The sequence below is a fragment of the Pteropus alecto genome, unplaced genomic scaffold (genome assembly GCF_000325575.1).
Source record: "Pteropus alecto unplaced genomic scaffold, ASM32557v1 scaffold2914, whole genome shotgun sequence".
Classification (NCBI taxonomy): domain Eukaryota; kingdom Metazoa; phylum Chordata; class Mammalia; order Chiroptera; family Pteropodidae; genus Pteropus; species Pteropus alecto.
The window spans coordinates 47,909-56,612 of NW_006435916.1; the positions used below are offsets into that span (position 1 = coordinate 47,909).

Here is an 8,704-nt window from a genome sequence, read left to right on the forward strand (position 1 = left end):
ATACTGAAACTTCTATTTTCTCAAAATTAAAGGAGTCATAGAAATAATGGTTATGCCAGTGTCTCTAGGTCATCAGTGAATCCTTCAGCAGAAATTGTGCCCAACTACCTCACCTTCAGTTGAAGGTAGCAATAGTTGTGCAGTTTTAATTTTCAACCCAGTCTGTTTTTATTTCTGAGAATTTTGTGACCTGTAATGTTAGAGAAACCTAATGTAAAGAAAAAGAAAAAGTATACATGTTTGTAGGACCATCATAATAGAAAATGCAGTGATCAAAAGGAATTTCCAAGAAAAAGTTCCTATGCAATAGAAGTGTTTTTAACCATAAAATAAATTGAAACGTACTGGTTTGTTTAATATATTTATTGAGATACCCCTGTTGCTATTGTTCTGTATTAGATGGACTTCCAGAGAGACAGTGATATTTGGAACTGAACTATCAATTCATTTAAATTTAGAAAAGTTTCAGAAATGATTTGTAATGAAGATATATATCTGTGAGAAATAATATGCTTGGACTGAAAGAATTGTTATTAGTTCACCATTGTCATATCTGTATAGCTTCACTGAAAGGCAGAGGTTAGTAGGACATCAATGTTAGGTTCTTTTCATTTTCCCAAATAATTTCACATTATCATAAAAATTAGTATTTTGCAGTCTTCCTACATTGCACTTTATAGTTTGGAGTTCATCATTAAGTCATAGAGATGTAAGACTGAATGAAAAATTCCCTTTTACTGACTCAGAGGAGTCCCAAGTCTTTTCCCTGCCAGCCTTACTGAGATATAATTGACATATAACACTGCACAAGTGTAAGGTGTACAATGTGCCAAATCTCTTTAAAAAGAGGACCACTTTTCATTCCTGAACACCTTGAGAACAGTGTCAGGGGGAGACTGACAGTGAAGTATGAAGGCAGAGTAGACAAGAGCTCACAATTACCACCTCCACTTCTCTTCCTAACAGGACTCTTGGAAAGTGTGGAGAGTGAGAATGGAGGTCCCCAGTGCCTTGAGATCAATAAAACTACAGACTCTAAGCTCCAGGAGGTTAGGCAGTACATATGCCTTGCTAAGTGATATATCTCCCTCATTGACCCCATTGCCAGACACACAATAGATTCTATCAGTCAGCGAGTTGGGTATGTTCATACCAATTGCTCTGAGACCTGAAATAAACTATATATCAGTGATGTGGAATGAATTGTTTTAAGACCATGCCTACAAAGACCATAGTGTAGTACCTGGTACATTAAATCATTCAACTAAAATAAAAGGAATATAATAATAATTGCTATATTAAAATGCAAATATACAATGAATATATATTTGCAATTTCTTGATATAAATTGTAATTTTAGATTCAAAGCAGTGACCTCATTCTTTATTAGGCTCATTATCACAAGGATATTTGAAAGCCTGTTACCATATGATTTAATTTGCTGTCAATCAGATGTTTTCATTTTCATACTACTGAAGATAGAAATTTTATTTTTTTTAATGCCAGAAGAAAGAAAAAATAGCATTTATTAGAAGTTTTTAAATGCTCTATAGAATTGGGGCTTATTTCAAACTCATTTTAATTTAAATGTATTTTGTTTATTCTAATAGCTTTAGAAATTCGGCATTTCTTGTAGTGTAACGTATGTAAAAAAGAAACAAACATTTTGGTAATACAGTATACACGTTATAAGCAATTAGTGCTTTTGATATTTTAGACGTTACTTTAGAGTCGAGTCCTTAAGTCTAGTTCCTGTTCAGTTCTTTGTGGGATTAACAAATTGCAAACGCTTTTTTACCTCTAAGTCAAACCTGACTTGTAGCCAGTACATGTAATAATTGGACTGTACATCATCATTTTAGCTTTGATCATTGCCTTCTTTATTAGTATGTTTCAACTTTGTTGTATTTGTACTTAATTTTGAGACATTTTATAAGCATCATTTATAAATATAATACAATATGGTATGTGTATGTATTCTCTTAAATGCATACAAATAAGCCTTGTTAACTTGTTAAATATTAGCTGTGTCTACAGATGAGGAGGTAGTTTATAGGAGGACTACTGGAAGAAGATGAATGACTGCTCTAAACACCCAATGAGGGTTTTCATTGTTATTTCCAACCTTCTTTCACACTTGTATTCCCCTACCAGAGCATTTCCATAAAACTAAGGGAGATAAAGGAAGCTAGACCAAGAGTATCCCTCCCATGCTTACTGTGCTAGTGTATTCTAAATAATAAACGAATATGACATTTGTAGGATCATTAGCTTACAATCTATTGAATGGAACCAGTACTCAAATATATGCGTTTAGAGCAGAGGTTGGCAGATTTTTTTCTGCAAAGGGGTAGATAATGAATATTTTACACTTTGAGGACCATCTGGTCTCTGTCTCAACTATTGACTCTGTTGTGGTGGTCTAAAAGCAGCCATAGATCATATGTAAACAATGAGCTTAGCTAGGTTCCAAAAAACAAAAACATTCTTTTATTTACAAAACAGGCAGTGGGCCTGATTTGGTCTTTGGGCTATCAACCTCCTATTTTAGAGGGTAGATTTTCATGCCCATGTTTCCCAAGGCAAATTCCGATGGCATAAAATCAAGACACAATTTTATATAATTATTTCCAAGCTATTCAGTGATGCATGAAAATTAAATGTTTATAACTAAAACTTGACAGTCAGATAGAAACTAGGTTACCTGTGTGTTAAATAATAAATTAATTGAACAGAGGACATAATGAGTTAAGAAATAGCTGAGGTTCAGTTGGGAAAAAAGCCTGTATATAATATCTTTATGAAAGTATGGATAATTCAGATGTTTTAGATACATTTTTAAAATTTTTTTCTAAAGTTTGCATACAATATTATTATAGGTACATTTTTATAAGGTGATTATGTATTCTATTATACTGAATTCATTCATATGTACCCTAAGTTGATTCATGTCAACTAAAACATGGGACTCAACTTCGAATGCACATTTGAATTTTCTGAGGAGTTTTAAGAATCACAGATGAAACATTTCCATTTGTGATCATGACAGAAAAAGTGATATTAAAATTGTGGCCCCTGCTATGAACAGCTAAAAAAAGGAAAGAACATGTGAAACAACTCTTTTCAGACTTGAACTGGCAGTGCAGGACCCCTGAGAGTAGGAAAAGAAAAGGTGAACCCTATAATAGCCCCAGATTTTAACCTGGATACACAGCCATTGTTAGACTCTGGCAGAGGGAAGGTGATCCCAAACTGAGCACAGAATTTCCAGGCTTAGGAAACAGAGACAAAAGTTTGGAAGGCTAATTTGGCTGCAATTTGTGAGGCAGAGTACCAAGGCAGAGAGGTTATGCACTGAATTGGGGTCCTCTTGAATGTTTAGCCGAATAGATGTCACATGCATAAGGTGATACTTCACGAGGTCAGGCAAAGAACAGCTATCAGAGAGGTAGAAACTGAAAAGTTCTCAAATAAGTTCACGTGGGGCCAGAACCTAACCAAAGTAGAGTAGCCTTATTGATCACTTGCGAATTCAGTAGAGACCTCGGAAAGGCCACATTATAGGAGGGAGGTTATGCCATTCCTAGAATAAAAGGTAACCTAGACCCATCCTAACAAAGCTTAGAAAAATTTCTCAGTACGAAAATGTTGATATTCAAGTACATAAATATCCAAAATGAAACTCAGTACACTTTCAAGGAAAACAACAAAACATAGATGACATTAACATCCGTAATGTCCAGGGCCCAACCAACAATTACTAAAAATACATCTAGCAGCAAAATATGACTTACGACCAGGAAAAAATCAGTTAAAATGACCCAGAAGTGACAGAGATGATAAAATTAACAAAGAATTTAAACAGTTATTATAAACATGATTAAGGAAATAAAGGAAACATGAATATAAGAGAGAAAAGAAACTCATAAACCTGGAAATTATGCTGTGACTGCATTCATCCTTTCTCCTTAGCCCACTTGTCCTTGACTTGTCAGTAATAGAGAAATAGTTATAGCTAATACTCTGCTGCTAATTTTGCCTCATTTGGCATGTTTAAATGAAACATTCTTTATGCTATATATTTATATTCACACCTACTGGAGATTATTCTACCCTATAAAGCTTATATCTTATACAATTAACTGCTGAGATTATTTAAAAGAACCGAACTTTGACTATTAAACACATTTCTTAAATCAAGTGCGATATGTATTTGTTAAAATTCCAATGAAACAAAATCATCAAATATCAGAGTTAATTTTTTAAAGTACATAGCTGCCCTACATACTTGAAAGTTAAAGCTGAGTCTGATTAGAGGATGTTTCTCCTTAATTCACTTTCATATTCCCTTTCAGAAAGATTTGCGTACCTGTTCTAAATTTGACGAGGATAATTTACTATATTTTCTCAAGCAATTTCTGGATGTTCCAAAGATATATCAGTAACCATCATATGTACTTGTAATTAATGCCGGAGTTGAGTCAGCATACAGAAAGTGTGGCCTTTGGATGGCAACTCTTGGCTGAATTCCTAATGTTCTGTTTCAATTTCTGATGAGGTGATGAAGTGGAAAGCTTGTACGATGTAATTTTGCCATATGTTTCTTTTGAGATTTTTGAAAGAGGATCAACAGCTTAAAATCACCAGATGAAACATTTTAGCTTTTCAGAGACTAGAATCAGGAAGGTCAAAGCTAATGTTTTTTTGAAATTCTTCCTGAAGTTTCTGAATCTATTCCAAATAAACCTAAGTAGAGTGGTATAGTAATACTTATTAGGACTACAGCAATGTGGTACACAATATGTGAAATATAGTATAATTCATACCTATTCTATACATTCATTATTAGAAACAGATACACTCTTAATTTGTTTTCCAAAGATCAGGAAATGTCAGTACTTTAAAATGTAAATGTTTCCGTCTAAACAAGTCCAAAGTATGATGAAACTCAATTTATGGATCTAACATTTTCAATAATTACCTTTAAATGATCTCTGCAGTTATCCTAATACTTGGCAAACAAATTCATTTTGGATGATGGTCAGTGGTTAGAATTTGCTTAATATTTAGTTTTTATCATGTTTGTATAAAATGAGCATTAACCTGAATGAAAACCAGTTTTTAAATGTTTGAAGCCAAACAAACCAATTTAATAAAGGCAGTAACATACACACACACATATATATTTTTTTAAGAAAAAATCATAAGAATATTTTGATTAGCCACCCAGATGATCAAACACTATATTTTGTAAGGCATGGGAACATTTTTAAAGGCATTTTACTTACCCAGCCAGGATAAAGAAAAATGGCAGATTATTCCAAAGGAATTGCTTAAAACAAAGAAATTAGGACCACATTGAAGTCACCTGAATCTTTTTGTTTTCCCTTTTATATTTCTGACAGGAGTAATGTTTTTCATCTATAAGTTATGTCTGTACCTTTTGATTTTTCCATTAAGATAATTTTGTTCTTCTGGAATAATCAGAAGCCACTATGTTCTATCCCCCATCCCCACCCTATCAAGAATGTAAGTAAATTAATATTTAGTCCAGCTCAACTAGAAAATAGTTTTACTTTGTGAAGTATATATCTTATATAGAAATAAAAAAATATATATATATATGTATATATTACTCATGTTATATTAGCTATGTCTTTTTCAGAAAAAAAAAATTTACCATCACCAAAGTTTCCAAGATTTTAATGGAACCTTGTTTATTATTATAATAGTATGATCTTTTTCAGACTTGTGTCTCCATTAACTATTTTTTAAATAATTTTGAGGGCAGAATGTGGTTCTTGTTATCACTTGCAAAGTATTTTGCACAGTGTGATCTGGCTTATTTTTCTCAACATTTGAGTATGAAGACTTCCAAACAGAAAATTTGAAATACTGGCATAGTAAATATCCAGATAGCTGCCACTTAAATTCTACAATTTCTGACATCTTCATATGTTTGCTTTATCTCATATCATATATCCCATATACCTATCTCTGTATCCATCTGTCGATCGATTCATCTTACTCTGATGCATTTTACCCCTAAACACATCAGCATACATATCTTTATCTAGAGTTCAGTAATTGTTTTCATACCTTATATTCTTAGAGGTAAAGTTCACATACAGTGAAGTCAACATGAGCTTTGACAAAAGCATACGCTGTGTAACCCCTCAAAATTTGAAACATGCAAATCCCTATCAAGATATGAAATATTTCCTTCACCCCAGAGAATTCCTGCACGCTCCTCTGAAGTCACTTCCTTAGAAGTGACCCCTGTCCTGGTTTTCCTCACAATTTAGTTTAGTTTTGGACTTATCTGTGCTTCCAGTTTCTCTACATTTCAGTAGTCCATTATTTACACTATGCTGGTACATAATACCACTTCTACAGTGAAAATCAAATAAATAGGCAAGCAAAATAATATAAACTAAAAATAATTGACCTTTTCCCCCATTAAACAATGGGAGCTTCATGACATTCAGCATCCTTTCTGACATTACTTAAGACATTCCCCATAATTTCAATCAATTCTGTAATCACACCAAACTACCTCTTATTCCTTGAATAAACCATAAATATTGTACTATTATCTTGGGTCATACACAAGCATTTAATAGATTTAATAGTTATGACTTTGGCTGTCTAATCACCCATGACACATAGTGAATTTAAATACAGCTAAATGATAGATTTGAATCACAAGTTCTGCAGAATTGATGTGTGGAAGCAAGTCCTGCAGTAAGTGAATGAGCATAGCCAGCCCCATGCATCTGCCTCTCAGTGTAATGACATTTGTTGTAAATCAAATATACATTCATTCTCACCAAGATTTTGAAGAGATCACTTAACTATTTCACTGTTTTAAAGGAGCAGTTGTAAGCTAGAAGGCAACACAACTTACAAAATTCCCAGCCTTAGGATTTATTTCTCAGTTATATAAATGTTGTTATTTCTCGTGCTGTAAGAAATAGAAAAATAAATTTTTATTCTTATTCTAAATAGATTAGTTTCTATCATAGCCTTTATGCCTTTTCTTAATTACCTATTTATATGCTAATTCTTCCTTACAAATTAAAGGTTAGAAAGCATCCCACGTACTTGAAATGCTGTAGATTGCTTTTTAGAATATATAATTGAGCTATTTCTTTCTAAGCAAGATAAAAAAAGATTTTTTTTAGAGACCATGATGAATTGGTTACATATAGAAACTAATGTCAATCCAATATCTTAAAAATGTATCATAGGATGTAAAGTACAGCACAGGGAATATAGTCAATAATATTATAACTATGTATGGTGCCAGGTGGGTACTAGACTTACCAGGGGATCACTTCATAAATTATATAAGTATCTAACCATTATGCTGTATACCTGAAACTAATATAAAATAATATTGAATGTCAACTGTAATTGAAAAATTTAAAAAAGAAGAAAAATAAACTACAAAAAGAAAAAATTGTATCACATATACATAATTTATTCATTTTTATTTCATCCATTTTGAATATTTTTCTCCTTTGTACTACTTCATGCACTACATTCACACAAATTCAAGAACAAAATAGCAAAGGATACATTATTTTCCTCATACTAACAATTTCAGTTAATTATATTTAAGAAATCAAGAAAAGATTGGAAACAAGTCTTCAAATATCTTTCTTATCTTTCAGGAAATTCCTTTTATGCAACTGACAATAAAACTGCCCAGTTTTGAGATATTTGTGTAGGAGTTGATAAACGTACAACACATAAGTGAGACTCATAATAAAATATACACTGATTTGTAAAATCCTGTCAATACTATTTGATAGATAAACCCCAAAGCAAGCTAATATTATTTTTAAAAACTATCAAAAGAGTTCATGAAATGAACAATATGTGATACCATATTGTCCACAGACAGTATTTACATTAAATCAAGAAGGACAAGTTAGAATCTAAAAGGCTCAACACAAGAGTTTATGTCTAAGTTATGCCTGAGTCAAATGTATTTTAGCAGAGGATCTGCACATCATAGTCATTCAGGGACACAGGCTGATGGAAGCTCCAAACTGAAATGTTTTGTGATCTCTCAAAATGAGAGGTGTGGGAAATCTTGCAGGATTTTGCAAAGGTTCCACTTAGAATATAGATACATCTCTTCCCTTGATTTTTACTTGACTAAAGCAAGTCACATGGCCACACTCAACTTTAAAGGGTAAATGGAAGTGACAACATACCATGTGCCTGAAAGGAGAGGAGGAGCAGAATGTAAACAGCCTCTATGATCACTTTAGTATTCTTAGCAGTTGATGATAAACTGGTTTTTGGTTTTTTTTTGTCTGTTTGTTTGTTTTTTTTGTGAAAGCTTGGGTTTTTGGATTTTTTTTCTTTTGCATTTGTTAGGACTTTTCATTACTGCCAAGAATAACGGTGTACTTATGTGTGCTAGGTGAGTAGGTGGGAATTCTGTAACTCTTTTATTATAGCAAGTATCTTCCATCATTCACAATATCTTAGCTTTCCATATACTTACTAATAACTGAATGAGGATTGCTGATGTAATGGTCTATTAGATTACTTGAACAATAATAATGAATTGGCCGGGTCATCGTGCCTCAAAAACCATGGGCTCTTCTTTTCTTGTTGTGCCTCTTCCAACACCATAAAATACAAGATGGATCCATCAGTACCACCTTGACGCCTTCTTAAGCTTAAA

The 8,704-nt window shown here is 32.8% G+C and overlaps 1 pseudogene; it reads left to right on the plus strand.

The window, feature by feature from the left end:
• The first annotated feature begins 824 nt into the window (after positions 1 to 824).
• Positions 825 to 8,704, plus strand: part of LOC102878647 — an 86,368-nt pseudogene continuing 78,488 nt past the window's right edge.